The 21,375-nt window shown below is 43.1% G+C and overlaps 3 non-coding genes and 1 pseudogene across 3 annotated transcripts; all 4 read left to right on the top strand.

Moving 5' to 3' along the window:
• The first annotated feature begins 612 nt into the window (after positions 1 to 612).
• LOC142721727 (U2 spliceosomal RNA) lies at positions 613 to 803 on the top strand. Its single transcript, XR_012874136.1, has one exon. It is a non-coding gene; the product is annotated as a U2 spliceosomal RNA (small nuclear RNA).
• A 6,563-nt stretch (positions 804 to 7,366) lies between these two features.
• LOC142721795 (U2 spliceosomal RNA) lies at positions 7,367 to 7,549 on the top strand. Its single transcript, XR_012874192.1, has one exon. It is a non-coding gene; the product is annotated as a U2 spliceosomal RNA (small nuclear RNA).
• Positions 7,550 to 14,128: 6,579 nt separating this feature from the next.
• On the top strand, positions 14,129 to 14,317 carry LOC142721788 (U2 spliceosomal RNA). The gene has a single exon (XR_012874187.1). It is a non-coding gene; the product is annotated as a U2 spliceosomal RNA (small nuclear RNA).
• Positions 14,318 to 20,589: 6,272 nt separating this feature from the next.
• LOC142721796 (U2 spliceosomal RNA) lies at positions 20,590 to 20,791 on the top strand (annotated as a pseudogene).
• The last annotated feature ends 584 nt before the right edge of the window (positions 20,792 to 21,375 follow it).

Genomic DNA, 21,375 nt, shown 5'->3' with positions numbered 1-21,375 from the left:
TACAAAGAGAGCAGCAATTTGGATTTGTTACTATGTTACCTGGAAGAATAACAAACTGTGCAAGGATGGAGGTTGTAGGAGCAAGGAGAACAAGTTGTCTGTAAAGTTGGTGGATGCCTATTTTCCATTTTGCAGTCCCTTGTCTCCCTCTTGTGGCCTCCTGGAGGCAACTAGCTGTGCAAAAAAAAGACAGCCTGGGGGCCGGCTGTTGCAGTGTTGCCCTCTCAGGCAACACTGAGTGACTGACTGAGCCGCACCGTCTTATATAAAGTTCAGACGGAACTTTGCACGTGTCATAGTGGAGACCTCAGGAGCCAGAGCCAGCTTTCTGACATCATAATGGGGCCTCAGAGATAAAAGCCTGGGCCCAGGCAGTGTTGGTCAGTGCTGCTCAGCAGGCAGCACTGGACTGGATTAAAGCTGATACAAGGTGTGAAAGGAGAAGGGGTGGCAGTGGGCATGCACTTACTGCTGCTGCTGCTGCTGCCAGTGTTTGCACGGCAGGAGGGCATTTGGGCGTTGCCAGGAAGGCGTTTTTATGTCGATTCCTCCTCTTTCAGCACTGCATTGTGGTGCAAGCAAAAGAAGCAAAACGCGCGGCACGTTCGGGTTATCGCTTCTCGGCCTTTTGGCTAAGATCAAGTGTAGTATCTGTTCTTATCAGTTTAATATCTGATACGTCCCCTATCTGGGGACCATATATTAAATGGATTTTTAGAACAGGGAGATGGAAATAGAGCTTGCTCTGTCCACTCCACGCATTGACCTGGTATTGCAGTATTTCCAGGACCGGTGCACCCTTTCCTTATGTGTTTACTAAAATCAGATTCCAAAAGTGCTTTTTGTGTTTGCCATTGTTTTTGTCTTTCGGATGGGATCTCCCCTTTTAATCCCATTATTTCAACACCTGTTGGACAATGCATTTGTACAGTCATGTGTGATAATGAGCTAATTTATTAAATGCAATTAATTAATACATTGCCACCTCTTGTTTTGTGTCGTCTGTGTTTCCGGCATTTCACATTGGAACAGCTCATTCACCTTCCTTGTCTTCTCTCCGCCCTCCCTCCTAGGTAGGTTAAAGAGCTGCACCTGAGCCAGCCACTGATTGATGCAGCACCATAGTCAAATAGTGGAGTGGAGTAGGGGAACAGCAACCAGCCATTAAAGCAGCAAGCCCGCCCGCCCGTCACAATGGACCTACCTGTGTACACTAGATGGATGTGATGGAATGTACTGTGGTCCCTACATTTCAAGAAGAAGTAAGAATTGCAGTTGCAACAAACCCTTGCTTGCCTACAAAGAGAGCAGCAATTTGGATTTGTTACTATGTTACCTGGAAGAATAACAAACTGTGCAAGGATGGAGGTTGTAGGAGCAAGGAGAACAAGTTGCCTGTAAAGTTGGTGGATGCCTATTTTCCATTTTGCAGTCCCTTGTCTCCCTCTTGTGGCCTCCTGGAGGCAACTAGCTGTGCAAAAAAAAGACAGCCTGGGGGCCGGCTGTTGCAGTGTTGCCCTCTCAGGCAACACTGAGTGACTGACTGAGCCGCACCGTCTTATATAAAGTTCAGACGGAACTTTGCACGTGTCATAGTGGAGACCTCAGGAGCCAGAGCCAGCTTTCTGACATCATAATGGGGCCTCAGAGATAAAAGCCTGGGCCCAGGCAGTGTTGGTCAGTGCTGCTCAGCAGGCAGCACTGGACTGGATTAAAGCTGATACAAGGTGTGAAAGGAGAAGGGGTGGCAGTGGGCAGTGGGCTGCTGCTGCTGCCAGTGTTTGCACGGCAGGAGGGCATTTGGGCGTTGCCAGGAAGGCGTTTTTATGTCGATTCCTCCTCTTTCAGCACTGCATTGTGGTGCAAGCAAAAGAAGCAAATCCTGTCTTGCTTCCTCTCCGGCCTTTATTCACCTCCCGCTTAGTAGCTGTGAGTGTGTGTGAGCCTGCAGGGCCCCATGGAATTGCCTAGGAGTAGGCTGAATCGCTGCAAGGGGTGAACAGCAGTATTGGGCAGGCTCGGTCAACGCGCGGCCCGTTCGGGTTATCGCTTCTCGGCCTTTTGGCTAAGATCAAGTGTAGTTCTGATTACTTGTAGTCAGTGCTGCCTGGTCTTGGTTAGGAGGTGCTCAGGTACCCTCTCTCTCGGCCTCGGGGGATCGTCCAGGTTCGCCTGGACTTCACCCCCGTGCTGCTATTTGGGAGAGAGGCTTAGTCCTGAGCAACGAGTTGCGATCCACATATCCCCCGTGTAGGCTTCGGCCGAAAAGGGGAAAGCTGCGTAGACGTTACGTCACCAACGGGTGGCGTAACTTTCCGTGAAAACCCCTCACCATGGACGAAAGTCCTGGTGAGATACCGGCGTATGCCCGGATAAAGAATACAATCCGTGTTATTGTATCAGAAGAGAAGGCGACGACCTGCGGCCTGAAGTTCTTGGTGGAGACCGTGCTTGTTGGCATTTTCAACATTCAGAAGCGGGAGATATTGGCGGTACAAGACTATCCTAGGAGAAGAACATACGACATAACTTTTGTACAGAATGGAGTGTTCCAAGATCTGCTGGCGGCATACATGGTAAAAAACGATCCGAGACTGGACGGTATTGAATTTTACGAACATGTGTTGGACATCACTAAGATGATTGTGATAAAAATGTACTGCCCGTTTGCTGATTTAAAAGATGTGATGTCCTTTTTATCCCCCTATTTCAAAAGTGTAAAATGTATTGGCAAAATAATGAACGAAGTTGGAGTTTGGACGTCAAAGTGGAGATTTTTAGTAACTTGTTATAGAGATGCCAATACAGCAGGGGGGATAATGTTGCCGCCAGCACGCTTTAAATTAGGTGATATGGCAGGAGATCTTTTTTATACAGGAATGCCTCCATTCTGTAGAAAATGTCAAAAGTACGGTCACACCAAAGAGTTCTGCGAAAGCACCTGTAGGAACTGTGGCAGCTCTGAGCACGAGGCCAAAACTTGCCCTCTGGGGAAAAGGTGTCGTTTTTGCAGCCGAGTTGGTCATCTATATGCTACTTGTCCCCACAGATCGGAACAACCCGAGGTCCGGCCGAGGCGTCCAGAGCAGCCAGCAGGCCAGATCGCCCCCGCACAAGGAGAGGAACCAAGAGGTGAAGAGGCAGATGACATGGACACCTCCAGCAGACCCCCCCAAACAGGTGACCCAAAGGAGCAAAGGCGGTTTAAGAGAAGAGCCAGTGATCAGCGGACGAAAAAGCCCCCTCAGGAAACGGAGGAGATGGGTAGTTCGGATGAAGCTGATCCGCCTGGGCCGCAGGAGATGCTGGGTCAGCCTGTACCTGAGGCAGAGGACCCGGGTGGAGCGGCAGCTAGGTCTAAGAGGCGTAGGGCGTACTCAGAGGTGGCAGCGGGGGTGCCGATGGGAGTACCTGCTAGAGCGAAAGCAGGGAAACCAGTTGACGCGCCCCCGGAAGCACCAGCTGAAGGTCTCCCCCCTTCTCGCCAGTTGGGGGAGACAAGCATAGCTGCCTCTGAGGTGACAGAAGTCCCTGAAACGGCCGCGAGTGCGTTTCCTGCCCCTATCGTAGGGGAGGAGGCTGCCATACAAAATGCTCCAGAAACCTTGCCCGTGGAGTCCATCTGGGACCCATTTTCGATAAGTGCCTCAGGTATGGCGGGGGGTCAGCTGTCTGACATGAGTTCCTCTCCAATCTCCTCAAGTTATACAGTCGGTTTGAAGTCGGAGGGCGATGAGAGTTCGAGTGAGGTCTCTGGTAACGCCGAGGACTGCTGAGGCCACCTCGGGTAAGATTACATAAGACTGTCTCTTTTCCCTTTTCCTCATGGCAGAGTTAGGTGGCATTTCCTTAAATGTTAGGAGCGTGCATTCTAAGACGAGAAGAGCTGCCCTGTTTGACTATCTTTCTATTTTTTCCGCCACCGTTTTTTTCTTACAGGAATGCTGTATCCCACATCGCACGAACTACAACAAATATAAGGAAGACTGGAGACTCGGACCATCAGTGTGGTCCGGGTCTAACGATTCCAGAGCCGCAGGTGTCGCCATTTTATTTAAAGGGAACGTTTTAATTGACAGTTTTAATGAAATTTTACCAGGTAGAATTTTATTGGTCAAAGCTTTTATAGACGGTATTAGATGGCAGTTTTTAAATTTTTATGGGTCCTCGGACAAGAATGAAAGAGCTAGAATGCTAGAGATTTTACCCCTTTTTTTAAACGATTCAGAGCCACTTGTTTTAGCGGGTGATTTTAATTGTATTTTAAAGGGGGAACGCCGGTTCTCTAACTCAGTAAGCAGGAATTATGACAAAACCTCCTCATTATTAAAAGATATAGTTACTGATTTTAAACTTACTGATGTTTTTAAGAAATGTAACAGCAATTTATCTGCAGAGGCCGGCGTCACCTGGAGCAATGTGAACTGTAGCTCCAGGATCGATTTTATATTCTGCTCTTATCAAGTACTGCCTTTTAAATGTGATCTTAATCCCAATGTTTTATCTGATCATAAATTATTGTATTTTAAAGTTAAAAATGATATTGGGAAAAATACTGTCAAAAAAGCCTGGAAAATGAACGTTTCCCTTTTAGATGATCCGCAAATTTTATCTGATTTTATTACCTTTTATAAGGGCTGCAGACGGGTAAGACATCCAAATATGTCCATAGTCTCATGGTGGGAGAAAATAAAAATAAAAATAAGAGACTTTTTCATAAAAATCGGAAGGAGAAAAGCAAAAGAAAAACAGGATTTTTTTGCTAATTTGAATACCCGTCTGCAGACCCAATACAAGTTCAGAGAACAGGGTATGCAGGTGGAGGAGGAGATTATGGAGATTAGGAAGGAGATCTCCCAGTGCCTGGAGCAGAGAGGTAAGGAAATTGTCTTTCGTTCAAAAATGAAACACCTCGAGGAAAATGAGACCTGCTCCAGGTACTTTTTTAAGAAAATTAACGATAAGCATACCCTGTTAGACAATGTTGATGGAGATACAAACACTGACAATATTTTAAAAAAGGTACACAGATTTTATGCGGATCTTTTTAATATAAAGCTTGTTAATGTTGATTTGATGAACGACTCATTGAAGGAGGTTGACGCTGTTTTAAATCCTGTCTCCAAAGATTTTTTATTACAGGATATTACGGAACAGGAGATTTTAGATACCATCAAGAGTTTTAAAACAGGTAAAGTCCCTGGCCCTGATGGTATACCCATAGAGTTTTATGTCACATTTTATGGAGTTTTAAAAGAGGATCTCTATTCCCTTTTTACTCAAGTTTTTAGAACAAAAGCCCTCCCGGGGTCCTGGAAGAAAGGTGAGGTGTCCCTGCTTTATAAAAAGGGGGACAAAACAGATATTAAAAACTGGAGGCCTATCACCTTACTAAACACAGACTACAAAATAATGGCCAAGATTTGCGCGAATAGGCTGAAGGCTGTTATAGAGAAAATCGTCCACTCCAACCAAGTCTGTGGGATACCTGGGAGGAGCATATGGGACAATTTAAACCTTTTAAAAGATGCTATTGGTGATACGAAGGAGAGAAAAGGCAGATTGGCGGTTTTATCCATAGATTTCGAGAAAGCCTTTGATAGAGTATCACATTTTTATCTTTTTAAGGTTTTAGAAAAGATGGGTATACCAGAAGGCTTTTTACAGTCTCTGAAGGCCTTTTATGAAAATTGTACGAGCAAGATTTTAGTAAAGGGTTTTAAGACACAGGATGTCCTTTTAAACTCCGGAGTGAAGCAGGGGTGTCCCTTGTCCCCACTACTTTTTATATGTGCGATCGAGCCTCTACTCTGCAGATTGAGGAATGACAAGCAGATATGTGGAGTCCCCCTGCCGGGCGGGGGGGGGACTAGAGGCAAAAGTAGTGGGGTACATGGATGATGTCGCGGTCCTGTGCAGGGACGCCCCGTCACTGCAAAAAGCATTACAACAGATATACCAATTTTGCTGCTCCTCCGGTTTTAAAGTCAATTTTAATAAAAGTAATATTTTAAATATTGGCAATATGATTTTACAGGACATTCCAGTCCCTGTGTCGGAGTCTGTACAGATTTTAGGGGTCTCCTTCAATGAGTCAAACAATGGTTTTATCAGTTGGGACTTGGTGGCACAAAAAGTTAATAAGAAAATGTGTTTATGGAATCTTAGAAAACTGACAATGGAGGGAAAAATTTTAATCACAAAAATGGTGATTTTACCAATTTTATTATATCTAAGTATGGTTTTCCCTCCCCCTGATATTTTATTAAAAAAGATTACCAAGGCATGTTTTACATTTTTATGGAATTCTAGGATGGAGAAGCTCAGGAGAGAAAAAGTGATGTTGCCAAAGCTAATGGGTGGTAAAGATTTTCCAAATATAAAAGCATTTCTTTTAATCCATTTTTTTACACTGTGTCTTAATACTGTTTTTAAGGAACACTACTGGTCTTATTTTATCCGTTTTAACACTGGCTATTTTATGAGGAGGTACGGATGGTTCTCTACTGTTTTAAGCTCGCCATATGCTTTTAACCTGCCAGACCAGTATAAGATTTTAGAAAAAATAGTGAACCTTTTTAACTTAAAAGACAAAAGAATAGAAGATGTAAAAAATAGTAAATATGTTTTAAAGGAAATAAAAGAAAATGTTTTAATAGCCCCCATTAGCAATTTTAATGAAAACAAGTGCAAATTCATCTGGAGCATGGTTAATGCTAAATTCATTTTTAATTCACAGAAGGATCTGGCCTGGAGCTGCGCCCACGAGTGTCTTCCATGCTGGGCATTCCAGCATCGAAGGGGACTGACCAACTCGGCTGCGTGTCCAAGGGGAGGATGCCGCGATGACGAGACAGTCTTACATCTTTTTTGGCAATGCTATTTCTCACAACTGATATGGACAAAAATCCTCCCCTTGATGAAGAAGATAACCGGAATAAAGAGAATTACAAGTGAAGGCGTTTTTTACGGATGTCTGGAGTGCCCAACAAGGACTCAGAAAATTATGGCATGGAAGATTACTAACTGCGTTAAAGCAGCTCTGTGGGCGGCCAGGAATATTCTTTTATTCAAACATGAAATTTTATCTGTGAATGATATTTTAGGAATTTGTTTTTATGAAATGCACAAGTATTATCTTTTAGACAAAAAATTCTCTCCTGTTTTAAGTAGAAAATGGTTTTTTAGCGAATGGAATTCTATAATATGATGCCACCAAGTGCCCTTTTATAAATTGTATGATTTTAATCTGACAATTTGTATTTATTTTTTAACCATTGTTGTAAAATCTGAAATCTCTGTAAAAATGTTGAAAAATGTTGATTTATTGTAAAATCTGAAAAATTTTAAATAAACGGTTACCCCCAAAGTTGGGGTAGTCAACTTAAAAAAAAAATCTGTTCTTATCAGTTTAATATCTGATACGTCCCCTATCTGGGGACCATATATTAAATGGATTTTTAGAACAGGGAGATGGAAATAGAGCTTGCTCTGTCCACTCCACGCATTGACCTGGTATTGCAGTATTTCCAGGACCGGTGCACCCTTTCCTTATGTGTTTACTAAAATCAGATTCCAAAAGTGCTTTTTGTGTTTGCCATTGTTTTTGTCTTTCGGATGGGATCTCCCCTTTTAATCCCATTATTTCAACACCTGTTGGACAATGCATTTGTACAGTCATGTGTGATAATGAGCTAATTTATTAAATGCAATTAATTAATACATTGCCACCTCTTGTTTTGTGTCGTCTGTGTTTCTGTGTTTCCGGCATTTCACATTGGAACAGCTCATTCACCTTCCTTGTCTTCTCTCCGCCCTCCCTCCTAGGTAGGTTAAAGAGCTGCACCTGAGCCAGCCACTGATTGATGCAGCACCATAGTCAAATAGTGGAGTGGAGTAGGGGAACAGCAAACAGCCATTAAAGCAGCCAGCCCGCCCGCCCGCCCGTCACAATGGACCTACCTGTGTACACTAGATGGATGTGATGGAATGTACTGTGGTCCCTACATTTCAAGAAGAAGTAAGAATTGCAGTTGCAACAAACCCTTGCTTGCCTACAAAGAGAGCAGCAATTTGGATTTGTTACTATGTTACCTGGAAGAATAACAAACTGTGCAAGGATGGAGGTTGTAGGAGCAAGGAGAACAAGTTGTCTGTAAAGTTGGTGGATGCCTATTTTCCATTTTGCAGTCCCTTGTCTCCCTCTTGTGGCCTCCTGGAGGCAACTAGCTGTGCAAAAAAAAGACAGCCTGGGGGCCGGCTGTTGCAGTGTTGCCCTCTCAGGCAACACTGAGTGACTGACTGAGCCGCACCGTCTTATATAAAGTTCAGACGGAACTTTGCACGTGTCATAGTGGAGACCTCAGGAGCCAGAGCCAGCTTTCTGACATCATAATGGGGCCTCAGAGATAAAAGCCTGGGCCCAGGCAGTGTTGGTCAGTGCTGCTCAGCAGGCAGCACTGGACTGGACTGGATTACAGCTGATACAAGGTGTGAAGGAACAAGGGGTGGCTGTGGGCATGCACTTGCTGCCGCTGCCAGTGTTTATCTGCATGGCAGCAGGGCATTTGGGCGTTGCCAGGAAGGCGTTTTTATGTAGATTCCTCCTCTTTCAGCACTGCATTGTGGTGCAAGCAAAAGAAGCAAATCCTGTCTGGCTTCCTCTCCGGCCTTTATTCACCTCCCGTGTAGCTGTGAGTGTGTGAGCCTGCAGGGCCCCATGGAATTGCCTAGAAGTAGGCTGAATCGCTGCAAGGGCTGAACAGCAGTATCGGGCAGGCTCGGGCAACGCGCGGCCCGTTCGGGTTATCGCTTCTCGGCCTTCTGGCTGAGATCAAGTGTAGTTCTGATTACTTGTAGTCAGTGCTGCCTGGTCTTGGTTAGGAGGTGCTCAGGTACCCTCTCTCTCGGCCTCGGGGGATCGTCCAGGTTCGCCTGGACTTCACCCCCGTGCTGCTATTTGGGAGAGAGGCTTAGTCCTGAGCAACGAGTTGCGATCCACATACCCCCGTGTAGGCTTCGGCCGAAAAGGGGAGGCTGCGTAGACGTTACGTCACCAACGGGTGGCGTGACTATTCCAAAAAAATAAAAGATTCACCATGGATGAAAATCCAGGTGACATACCGGCGTATGCCCGGATTAAAAATACTGTGCGAGTAATTCTTTCGGAGGAGAAGGCGACGACTTGCGGCTTGAAATTCGTGGTGGAGACCGTGCTTGTTGGCATTTTCAATGTCCAAAAGAGGGAGATTTTGGCAGTGCAGGACTACCCAAGAAGAAGAACCTATGACATCACATTTATACAGAATGGAGTATTCCAAGATCTGCTGGCGGCATATGCAGTAAAAAAGGACCCGAGACTGGACGGAGTGGATTTTTACGAGCATGTTTTGGACATCACAAAAATGATTGTTATTAAGATGTACTGCCCATTTGCTGACGTAAAAGATGTGATGTCCTTTTTATCCCCCTATTTTAAAACGGTAAAGTGTATTGGCAAAGTGATGAATGAGGTTGGGGTCTGGACCTCTAAATGGAGATTTTTAGTGACATGCTACAGAGATGCCAATTTTACAGGAGGGATAATGCTGCCGCCAGCACGTTTTAAATTAGGAGATATGGCAGGAGATTTTTATTTTTCAGGGATGCCTCCATTCTGTAGGAAATGCCAAAAGTATGGTCACACCAATGAGTCCTGCGAGAGCACCTGTAGGAACTGTGGCAGCTCTGAGCACGAGGCCAAAACTTGCCCTCTGGGGAAAAGGTGTCGATATTGCAGCCGAGTTGGTCACCTTTTTGCATTTTGTCCCCACAGATCGGAACAACCCGAGGTCCGGCCGAGGCGTCCCGAGCAGCCAGCAGGCCAGATCGTACCCCCAGAAGGAGAGGAACCCCAAGGAGAAGGCCAGGATGAGATGGATACCTCTAGCAGACCCCCCCAAACAGGTGACCCAAAAGAGCAGAGACGAAACAAGCGTCGATCCAGTGATCAGCGGACGAAAAAGCCCCCCCAGGAAACTGGGGAGACGGGTAGTTCGGATGAAGCTGATCCTACTGGTCCGCAAGAGATGCTGGGTCAGCCTGTACCTGAGGCAGAGGACCCGGGCGGAGCGGCAGCGAAACACAAGCGACGTAGGGCGTACTCGGAGGTGGCAGCGGGGGTGCCGATGGAAGTACCTGCATTGGCGAAGGCAGGGAAACCACTGGACGTGCCCCCGAAAGTGACAACTAAAGGTCCACCCCCTTCTAGCCAGTTGGGGGATACACGGACAGCTGCCTCCGAGGTGACGGAGGTCCCAGAGACGTCAGGGAGCGCAATTCCTGCCCCTATCGAAGGGGAGGTCGCTGCCAAAAAAGCTCCTGCAGACGAAATATTGCCCGTGGAGTCCATATGGGATCCATTCATGATCAGTGCCTCAGGTTTGGCAGGGGGTCAGCTAAGTGATGGGAGTTCCTCTCCTACCTTCTCCATTTTTTCCGTGGACTCCAGAATCGAAGGTTATGAGAGTCCTAGTGGGGTCTCTGGCGACGCGGAGGACTGCTGAGGCCACCTCGGGTAAGATTATAAAGACTGTCTCTCTCCCTTTTCCTCATGGCTGAGTTATGTGGTCTTTCCTTAAATGTAAGAAGCGTGCATTCTAAGACAAGAAGAGCTGCCCTGTTTGATTACCTCTCTATTCTTACCGCGTCAGTTTTTTTCCTACAGGAATGCTGCATCCCACATCGCATGGACTATAAAAAATATGAAAGAGATTGGAGACTCGGACCTTCGGTGTGGTCCGGGTATAACGAATCTAAAGCCGCAGGTGTCGCCATTTTATTTAAAGGGAACGTTTTAATTGACAGTTTTTATGAAATTTTACCAGGCAGAATTTTAATGGTCAAAGCTTTTATAGACGGTATTAAATGGCAGTTTTTAAACTTTTATGGTTCTCCTGAGAGAAATGAAAGAGCTAGAATGCTAGAGATTTTACCCCTTTTTATTAATGATTCAGAACCACTTGTTTTAGCGGGTGATTTTAATTGTATTTTAAAGGGGGAACGCCGGTTCTCTAATTCAGTAAGCAGGAACTACGACAAGACCTCGTCAATTTTAAAAGATATTGTTACTGATTTTAAACTCACCGATGTTTTTAAAAAATGTAACAGGGATTTATCTGAAGAGGCCGGCGTTACCTGGAGCAACGTGACCTGCAGCTCCAGGATTGATTTTATCTTCTGCTCTTACCAAATACTGCCTTTTAAATGTGATATTAACCCAAACGTCTTTTCTGACCATAAGTTATTGTATTTTAAAGTGAAATGTGATAACCAAAGAAGAACTCCGAAAAAAGCCTGGAAATTAAACGTATCCCTTTTAGAAGATCCGCAAATTTTAGCTGATTTTATTACCTTTTACAAAGGCTGCAGACGGGTAAGACATCCCAATATGCCCATCGTCACCTGGTGGGAAAAAATGAAAGTTAAAATAAGAGATTTTTTTATTAAGATTGGGATGAGAAAAGCAAAAGAGAAATGCAAATTTTATGCAAATTTAAATACCCGTCTGCAGACCCAATATAAATTCAGAGAACAGGGTATGCTGGTGGACAAGGAGATCATTGAGATTAAAAAAGAGATCTCCCAGTGCCTGGAGCAGAGGGGAAAGGAAATAATATTTCGCTGTAAGGTAAAACATCTTGAGGAGAACGAGACCTGCTCCAGGTATTTTTTTAAGAAAATCAATGATAAGCATACCCTGTTGGATAATATTGAAGGTGAAACAAATACCCAAAATATTTTAAAAAAGGTACATGGGTTTTATGCGGATCTTTTTAATGTTAAAAACATTGACAATGCTTTTATGAATGACTCATTGAAGGAGGTCGATGCTGTTTTAGATCCTGTCTCCCAAAACTTTTTATTACAGGAGATTTCAGAACAAGAAATTTTAGAAACTACCAAGAGTTTTAAAACAGGTAAAGTCCCTGGTCCTGATGGTATACCCATAGAGTTTTATGTTCTATTTTACGGTGTTTTAAAGGAGGATCTCCACTCTCTTTTTACACAAGTTTTTAGAACAAAAGCCCTCCCGGGGTCCTGGAAGAAAGGTGAGGTGTCCCTGCTGTACAAAAAGGGGGACAAAACCGACATTAAAAACTGGAGACCAATTACACTGCTAAATTGCGACTACAAGATAATGGCTAAAATTTGTGCAAATAGATTAAAAGCAGTCGTAAACAAAATAATTCACTCCAACCAGGTCTGTGGGATACCCGGGAGGAGCATATGGGATAACCTGAACCTTTTAAAAGATGTTATTAATGACACAAAGGAGAGGAAAGGCAAAATGGCAGTTTTAACAATCGACTTTGAGAAAGCCTTTGACAGAGTGTCACACTTTTATCTTTTTAAGGTTTTAGAGAAAATGGGTATACCGGAAGGTTTTATACAGTCTCTGAAGGCCTTTTATGACAACTGCACTAGCAAGATTTTAGTCAAAGGTTTTAAAACACAGGATGTCCTTTTAAATTCCGGAGTGAAGCAGGGGTGTCCCTTGTCCCCACTACTTTTTATTTGTGCAATTGAGCCTCTACTGTGCACCTTGAGGAAAAGCGAACAGATACGTGGAGTCCCCCTGCCGGGCGGGGGGGGGACTAGAGGCAAAGGTAGTGGGGTACATGGATGATGTCGCGGTACTGTGTAGGGACACCCTATCACTGCAAACAACTTTAAGACAGATCTATAAGTTTTGTTGCTCCTCCGGTTTTAAAGTCAATTTTAATAAAAGTAACATTTTAAACATTGGCAATATGATTTTACAGGACATTCCAGTCCCTGTGTCAGAGACTGTGCAGATTTTAGGGGTCTCCTTCAATGAGTTAAACAATGGTTTTAACAGTTGGGACTTGGTGGCACAAAAAGTTAATAAAAAGATTTGTATGTGGAATTTGAGAAAGCTGACTATGGAGGGAAAAGTTTTAATTACCAAAATGGTGATTTTACCGATTTTATTATATTTGAGTATGGTTTTCCCTCCCCCTGATATTTTATTAAAAAAAATAAATAAAGCTTGTTTTACATTTCTATGGAACTCCAAAATGGAAAAACTCAGGAGAGAGAAGGTGATGATGCCAAAACTAATGGGTGGTAAGGATTTCCCTGACATAAAGACCTTTCTTTTAATCAAATTTTTTACTGCATGTCTTAACGCTGCTTTTAAGGATCACTACTGGTCATATTTTATCCGTTTTAACACCGGTTATTTTATGAGGAGGAACGGATGGTTCTCCACGGTTTTAAGCTCCCCGTATGCTTTTAACCTCCCTGACCAGTACAAGATTTTAGAGAAAATTGTGAACCTTTTTAACTTGAAAGGCAAGAGAATTGAAGACGTGCAAAATAGTAAAAGTGTTTTAAAAAAGATAAAAGAAAATGTTTTAGTAGCCCCCATTAGTAATTTTAGTGAACAAAAGTGCAAACAAATATGGAGAATGGTAAATATTAATTATCTTTTTAATCCTCAGAAAGATCTGGCCTGGAGTTGTGCCCACGAGTGTCTTCCATGCCGGGCATTCCAGCATCGAAGGGGACTGACCAACTCGGCTGCGTGTCCAAGGGGAGGTTGCAGAGATGATGAGACAGTCTACCACCTTTTCTGGCAGTGCTACTACGCACAATTGGTGTGGTCAAGAATCCTCCCCTTGGCACAGAAGATTACAGGACTACAGAGATTTACTAGCGATGGCGTTTTTTATGGATGTCTGGAATGCCCAACACAGACCCGAAAAATGATGGCATGGAAGATCACTAACTGCGTCAAAGCAGCACTGTGGGCGGCCAGAAACATTCTTTTATTTAAACATGACGTTTTAACTGTGGATGATGTTTTAGCCATTTGTTTAAGTAAGATGCACAAGTATTTTCTTTTAGATAAAAAACTCTCTCCTGTTTTATGTAGAAAATGGTTTTTTAGTGAATGGAGTTCCATAATTTGATGCCACCAAGTGCCCTTTTATAAGTTATGTGATTTTATCTGATAACTTGAATTTATTATTATACCATTGTTGTAAACCCTGTGTATTTATTGATTTATTGTAAAAATGTAAAAATTTGTAAATCCTTTTTGTCAAAAATTTTAAATAAACGGTTACCTCCTTTGTTGGGGTAGTCAACTCAAAAAAAATCTGTTCTTATCAGTTTAATATCTGATACGTCCCCTATCTGGGGACCATATATTAAATGGATTTTTAGAACAGGGAGATGGAAATAGAGCTTGCTCTGTCCACTCCACGCATTGACCTGGTATTGCAGTATTTCCAGGACCGGTGCACCCTTTCCTTATGTGTTTACTAAAATCAGATTCCAAAAGTGCTTTTTGTGTTTGCCATTGTTTCTGTCTTTCTGAAGGGATCTCCCCTTTTAATCCCATTATTTCAACACCTGTTGGACAATGCATTTGTACAGTCATGTGTGATAATGAGCTAATTTATTAAATGCAATTAATTAATACATTGCCACCTCTTGTTTTGTGTCGTCTGTGTTTCTGTGTTTCCGGCATTTCACATTGGAACAGCTCATTCACCTTCCTTGTCTTCTCTCCGCCCTCCCTCCTAGGTAGGTTAAAGAGCTGCACCTGAGCCAGCCACTGATTGATGCAGCACCATAGTCAAATAGTGGAGTGGAGTAGGGGAACAGCAAACAGCCATTAAAGCAGCCAGCCCGCCCGTCACAATGGACCTACCTGTGTACACTAGATGGATGTGATGGAATGTACTGTGGTCCCTACATTTCAAGAAGAAGTAAGAATTGCAGTTGCAACAAACCCTTGCTTGCCTACAAAGAGAGCAGCAATTTGGATTTGTTACTATGTTACCTGGAAGAATAACAAACTGTGCAAGGATGGAGGTTGTAGGAGCAAGGAGAACAAGTTGTCTGTAAAGTTGGTGGATGCCTATTTTCCATTTTGCAGTCCCTTGTCTCCCTCTTGTGGCCTCCTGGAGGCAACTAGCTGTGCAAAAAAAAGACAGCCTGGGGGCCGGCTGTTGCAGTGTTGCCCTCTCAGGCAACACTGAGTGACTGACTGAGCCGCACCGTCTTATATAAAGTTCAGACGGAACTTTGCACGTGTCATAGTGGAGACCTCAGGAGCCAGAGCCAGCTTTCTGACATCATAATGGGGCCTCAGAGATAAAAGCCTGGGCCCAGGCAGTGTTGGTCAGTGCTGCTCAGCAGGCCGCACTGGACTGGATTAAAGCTGATACAAGGTGTGAAAGGAGAAGGGGTGGCAGTGGGCATGCACTTACTGCTGCTGCTGCTGCTGCTGCTGCCAGTGTTTGCACGGCAGGAGGGCATTTGGGCGTTGCCAGGAAGGCGTTTTTATGTCGATTCCTCCTCTTTCAGCACTGCATTGTGGTGCAAGCAAAAGAAGCAAATCTTGTCTTGCTTCCTCTCCGGCCTTTATTCACCTCCCGCTTAGTAGCTGTGAGTGTGTGTGAGCCTGCAGGGCCCCATGGAATTGCCTAGGAGTAGGCTGAATCGCTGCAAGGGGTGAACAGCAGTATTAGGCAGGCTCGGTCAACGCGCGGCCCGTTCGGGTTATCGCTTCTCGGCCTTTTGGCTACGACCAAGTGTAGTAGTCAGGGTGCGAGTCCTGGAGTGATCCAGCAGTTTCCTTTGCAGGAGCTGCTGTCTAATTTTCTGTGGTTTTTACCGACAGTGTCTTATTGAAGAATGGCTGGGCTGAAGAATACCATCCGGATGGAAGTGGATCCCAAGGACCATCAGAAGAACAACCTCCGTTTTATGATTGAAAAGATCATTGAAGGTAAAGCTGGTGTGCAGAGAAATCTGATTTTTGCTGTTCAGGACTTCTGGAAAACAGGTGTGTACGACGTTACCTTCATAAATGAAGAAATTTGCATAAACGTCTATGAATGGCTGCGCAGTAACAAGGATGACCCCATGATGCAAGGTATAAAATGTACGCCGTTGTTCGGATTGAATGAAATTGTTATCACGGTGCATGTCTACAATCCCTACACCAAGATGGAGGTACTTGTAAATTTTCTCCTTAACTACTGTCAGTATGTTAGAGATGGAGTACCCCAGGTGAATTGCATGGGTATTTTCAACTGCAAATACAAGTTCAGAGTGAAGTTAAAGCAGGACCCTAATTACTTAGGAGGTTTTATGCACCCACCTGCGAGTTTCTCTGTGGCAGGCCAGAGGGGTTTCATAATGTACCCTGGGCAGCCAAAGTACTGCAGAAATTGTTTTCTTTTTGGTCATACACAGGATGTTTGCACTAAAGGAAGTTGCTGCAGGAACTGTAAGCAGGAGGGGCACACAGCTAATGAGTGTCCTACTCCACGTGCCTGTGATATCTGTGGTAAAACTGACCATTTATTTAGAGATTGCCCCAATGCAGCTGCACAGAAGGAGCAGAATCAGAAGAGGGCGGAGGAGGCTCAGCAAAGAGAAGTGGAGCGGCGGGAACACAGTGCAACGCAAAGGAGATCATTTGCAAGTGTGGTAAGAGGCCCAGCCAGTGAAGAGGTAAGGAGGGGTGATGAGACTACTACACAAACACCTGTGGTGAGTGCCCTGCCCCCGCTTTTACCTCCTTTGAGAAGTTTGGAGGAAGTGATTGAGGAGTTCACCAGCTCTGTTCATGCATCTGACCCATGTAACATAGAGGAATATCCATCTGAGTCAGAGACTATAAAGAGTCAAAGGGAGGGTGGTGGGGATAAAAGCTCTGAGGAAGACAGTCAAACCTTCTTGATTCGCAGGGAAAAATCCTGTAAAAAAAGACGCACTGAGAAGAGTGAGAAGGAAGGTGTGGAAACAAGCAACCCTTTTCAGGTGCTGGAGATTGACCCTATGGACGCTGACACAGTATGCCCTGCAGTTTAGGGATAAGTGATGTGTTTCACTCACCTGTGGTCTTCACATTATGCAAGGAAGAGGAGACCTCTGGGAAGAGAAATTTGTGTTATTTTTAGTCCTATGTGCAAAAATGTATTCTGTTGTACTTTTATGTATTTTCTTTTTATGTTGCTCTCCATGAGCTAGAAGTTTTTAGTTGAATATGGGCTTCAGGATAGTGTCTCAAAACGTCAGAGTCTTCAAGAGTAAAAATAGACGAGCTGCTATTCTAGAGTTCCTGGCACAGGAAAGTGCTTCTATTTTTTGTTTGCAGGAATGTGGTTTGTGTGAGTCAATTGGAAGTGATGAATGGGTGCATGGAAGTATGGTATGGTCAGGCAGTGTGTTAAATAAAAATGATGGGGTGGGAGTTTTGTTTAAAGGGAGGGAAGTATCTTTAGTTAGTTATACTGTTATAGAACAAGGTAGATGCATTTTAGTTATCTTTGAGTACAAAAATGTACAGTTATGTTTAATTAATATATATGCTCCAACAAATAAAGTAGAAAGAAATGTTTTATTTGAAAAAATTAAGTTTTTCATTCCAGGGAGAATGCCTGTAATTTTAGTTGGTGATCTAAATTGTGATCTCACTAAGTGTAATGTTGACATATCAGGGAAAACATTTTTGGATTTAGTTAGTGATTTTAATTTATCAGATATGCAAAAGTTATGTAAAATAGACCCGAATTTAAATACCTATCATGCTGATAGGGGGAGAATTCATAGTAGGTTGGATTATTGCTTTGTTTCGCAAAATGTTATTTCTTTAAGTTATAAACAGCATGGGGTTTTGTTTTCAGACCATGAGTGTGTAATATGTGAGGTGGATGTGGATGCAAAGGGTGTGTATGGGCGGGGTTTATGGAAATTAAATGTGAGTCTGTTGGAAAGTGAGGATGTGAGGCGGGAATATGCAAATCGGTATGCATGTTGGGTAAGGAAGAAAAGTGATTTTACTGATATCTGTAGGTGGTGGGATTGGGTTAAAATGAAGACAAGATCGTTTTTCAAAAATGTTGGGTATAAATTTGCTGCGATTAAGAGGGAAAAGTATGTGAGGTTGAATGCTCAGTTGAGTTTATTATATAAGTTAAGGGATGAAGGTTCTGATGTGAGTGAGGATATATTAGTTATCAAAAGAGAGGTTAATGAATTTATGTTTGAGAGAGGTAAGAGTGTTATTTTTAGAGCAAAATTGGAGAGAATGGAATATGATGAGAAATGTACACGGTTTTTTTTTCAAAAAAGTGTTTGGTAAAAAACAAAGTATGAATGTGTTGATTGGGGAGGATGGTAGTGAGGTGAGTGGTGATGATGTGAGTGAGGAAGTGGCAAAGTTCTATGAAGAGTTGTATGCAGAAAAATGGAGGGATGATACTTTGGAGAGTGAGGTGTTGAATGGGATGGATAAAAATTTGAGTGATGTTGAGAAAGAATGTGTTATGAAGGATGTGACTATGGATGAAGTATGGAAGGTAATAAATAGTATGGCTGTGAATAAGACACCAGGGGAAGATGGACTCCCTATAGAGTTCTATAGGTTAATGTGGGATGTGATTGGAAAAGATGTGATAGAATTGTGTAAATATATGTGGGTGAATGAAGAAATTACTGAAAGTATGCGTGCGGGTGTGATTGTGTTGATTCCGAAAAAGGGAGAGTTAAAGGAATTGAAAAATTGGCGCCCGATAACGTTACTCAATTGTGATTATAAGATTTACGCAAAAGTGATAGCCAATAGGATGCGTGATGTGATTGAGAGTGTGGTTGGGGATGAGCAATGTTGTGCGGTACCTGGGAGAAGAATACATGAGAATGTGTGTATGTTAAGAGATTGTTTGTGGGATTGTATGGAAAGGAAGAAAGATGTGCATTTGGTAAGTTTGGATTTTGAAAAAGCGTATGATAGGTTGTCTCATAAGTTTTTGTATAAGGTGTTGCTGAAAATGGGCTTTCCAGCTGAGTTTGTATGTAGAATTAGGAGTTTATATGGTGGGATATATAGTCGTGTGTTACTGAATGGGTGTGTGGGTAGGAGAGTGATTGTGTCTTCTGGTGTGCGTCAAGGATGTCCGTTGTCACCGGTTGCTTTCATTTGTGCGATTGAGCCATTATTGTGTTTGTTAAGGAAAGATAAGGTTGTGCGTGGTGTCCAGATTCCAGGGAGTGGGGGGAGAGAGTGGAAGGTAAGTGGCTATATGGATGATGTGTGCGTTCTATGCGATTCTGAATGTGCTATAAAACGTGTGAAACTGTTAGTGTCCTTTTTTTGTGGCGCGTCTGCTTTTCGTGTTAACTGGAGTAAGAGTGAATGTAAAAGTTTTGGGAGCAGTAAGGTGAGGGGGGATATAGGGGTGAACATTGTGGATGGACCAATTAAGGTGTTGGGGGTGAAATTTACAGAAAAATTAGATGGGAAAGAATGTTGGGATGATGTGAAGAAGAAAGTGGAAAGTAAATTATGTTTTTGGAGGATGAGAAGTTTATCTTTTACTGGGAAGATTTTGATCATTAAGAGTGTTGTTTTGCCAATATACTTGTATATTGCTTTTGTGTTTCCACCTAATTATATGTGTTTGAGGAGCTTAAATAGGATTTTGTTTGTTTTCTTGTGGGGATCAAAAATGGAGCGAGCAAGGAGGGAGGTGGTAATTAAATCTGTGAGGAATGGTGGATTGGGTTTTCCTAACTTAGAAGTATTCTTTGGGGTAAATATGTGTATTTTTCTTCTAAGAGTAGTTAGGGCAGACTTAAAATATTCTGTTATGTGTAAATATTTGTTTGGGACTTACCTGATTCGGATGAAGTGGTGTGCGAGAGATTTACGTAGTCCAGTTGCGTTTGTTGTGCCTGTATGGTATGTGTGGATGTATAAGTTTCTTGTGAAATATAAGTTGCATGGTGTGGATGTTAGGATGTTGCGCAATAAGAGTTTGGTGTACAGGATGATTGAGTGTGCGGAGACTGAGTGCGGTATAAATATGGTGAGAGGAAGAGATGTGGGGAAAGTATGGAAGAAAGTAAGAATGGATGGTTTGACAAATAAGCAGAGTGAATTGGTGTGGCAAAGTTTGCATGGAGTGTTACCAGTAAGAGAATTCCAGAGGAATCGTGGGCTAATCAGGAGTGATATGTGTCCAAGGTCTGATTGTAATGGAAGGGAGAGTGTTATTCATTTGTTCTGGAATTGTAAGTATGCAAGAGAAGTGATAAAGAGAATGGGACCGTTATGTAAGGAGTTGACTGGGGTGAGTTTGTTGTCTTTTGAAATGTTTATGTTTGGGTTGTGTGCGTGTAATGGAGAAAAAGAGAGAGTGTTGTGGTTGTTGCTTGCATGTATAAAAGAAGTATTATGGGATGTAAGGAATGTATATGTGTTTAAAAGGAAAGAACTGGCTGTTAGAGACAGTGTGAGAATGGCATTGGGAAAGCTGTATGTTTGTTTTTTGTGGGATAAAAAGAGAAAAGGGGAAATGGATGCAGAGGGGGTGTGGAAAGTTAAAAAATGGATTGATATTGTTGATTGTTCATCATGATTTCTTTTTTCTGTAATGTTTTATGCAATGATGTTGCTGTTTTTGTTGTTGACCTTTGGAAAAATATATTTAGAATGTTTTCTGGATGATGATGGGACAGTTTTTTCGTGAAATTGTCATAGAACGGATATGGTTGTGGTTGATCGTATTCATTCCCATCTGAGGGAAAGCAAAAAAAAAAAAAAAAAAAATCTGTTCTTATCAGTTTAATATCTGATACGTCCCCTATCTGGGGACCATATATTAAATGGATTTTTAGAACAGGGAGATGGAAATAGAGCTTGCTCTGTCCACTCCACGCATTGACCTGGTATTGCAGTATTTCCAGGACCGGTGCACCCTTTCCTATGTGTTTACTAAAATCAGATTCCAAAAGTGCTTTTTGTGTTTGCCATTGTTTTTGTCTTTCGGATGGGATCTCCCCTTTTAATCCCATTATTTCAACACCTGTTGGACAATGCATTTGTACAGTCATGTGTGATAATGAGCTAATTTATTAAATGCAATTAATTAATACATTGCCACCTCTTGTTTTGTGTCGTCTGTGTTTCTGTGTTTCCGGCATTTCACATTGGAACAGCTCATTCACCTTCCTTGTCTTCTCTCCGCCCTCCCTCCTAGGTAGGTTAAAGAGCTGCACCTGAGCCAGCCACTGATTGATGCAGCACCATAGTCAAATAGTGGAGTGGAGTAGGGGAACAGCAAACAGCCATTAAAGCAGCCAGCCCGCCCGCCCGCCCGTCACAATGGACCTACCTGTGTACACTAGATGGATGTGATGGAATGTACTGTGGTCCCTACATTTCAAGAAGAAGTAAGAATTGCAGTTGCAACAAACCCTTGCTTGCCTACAAAGAGAGCAGCAATTTGGATTTGTTACAATGTTACCTGGAAGAATAACAAACTGTGCAAGGATGGAGGTTGTAGG

Source organism: Rhinoderma darwinii, unplaced genomic scaffold (assembly GCF_050947455.1).
Source record: "Rhinoderma darwinii isolate aRhiDar2 unplaced genomic scaffold, aRhiDar2.hap1 Scaffold_518, whole genome shotgun sequence".
Lineage (NCBI taxonomy): Eukaryota > Metazoa > Chordata > Amphibia > Anura > Rhinodermatidae > Rhinoderma > Rhinoderma darwinii.
Note: the sequence above shows the minus strand (reverse complement) of the source record. Positions and strands in the feature narration are given on the sequence as shown.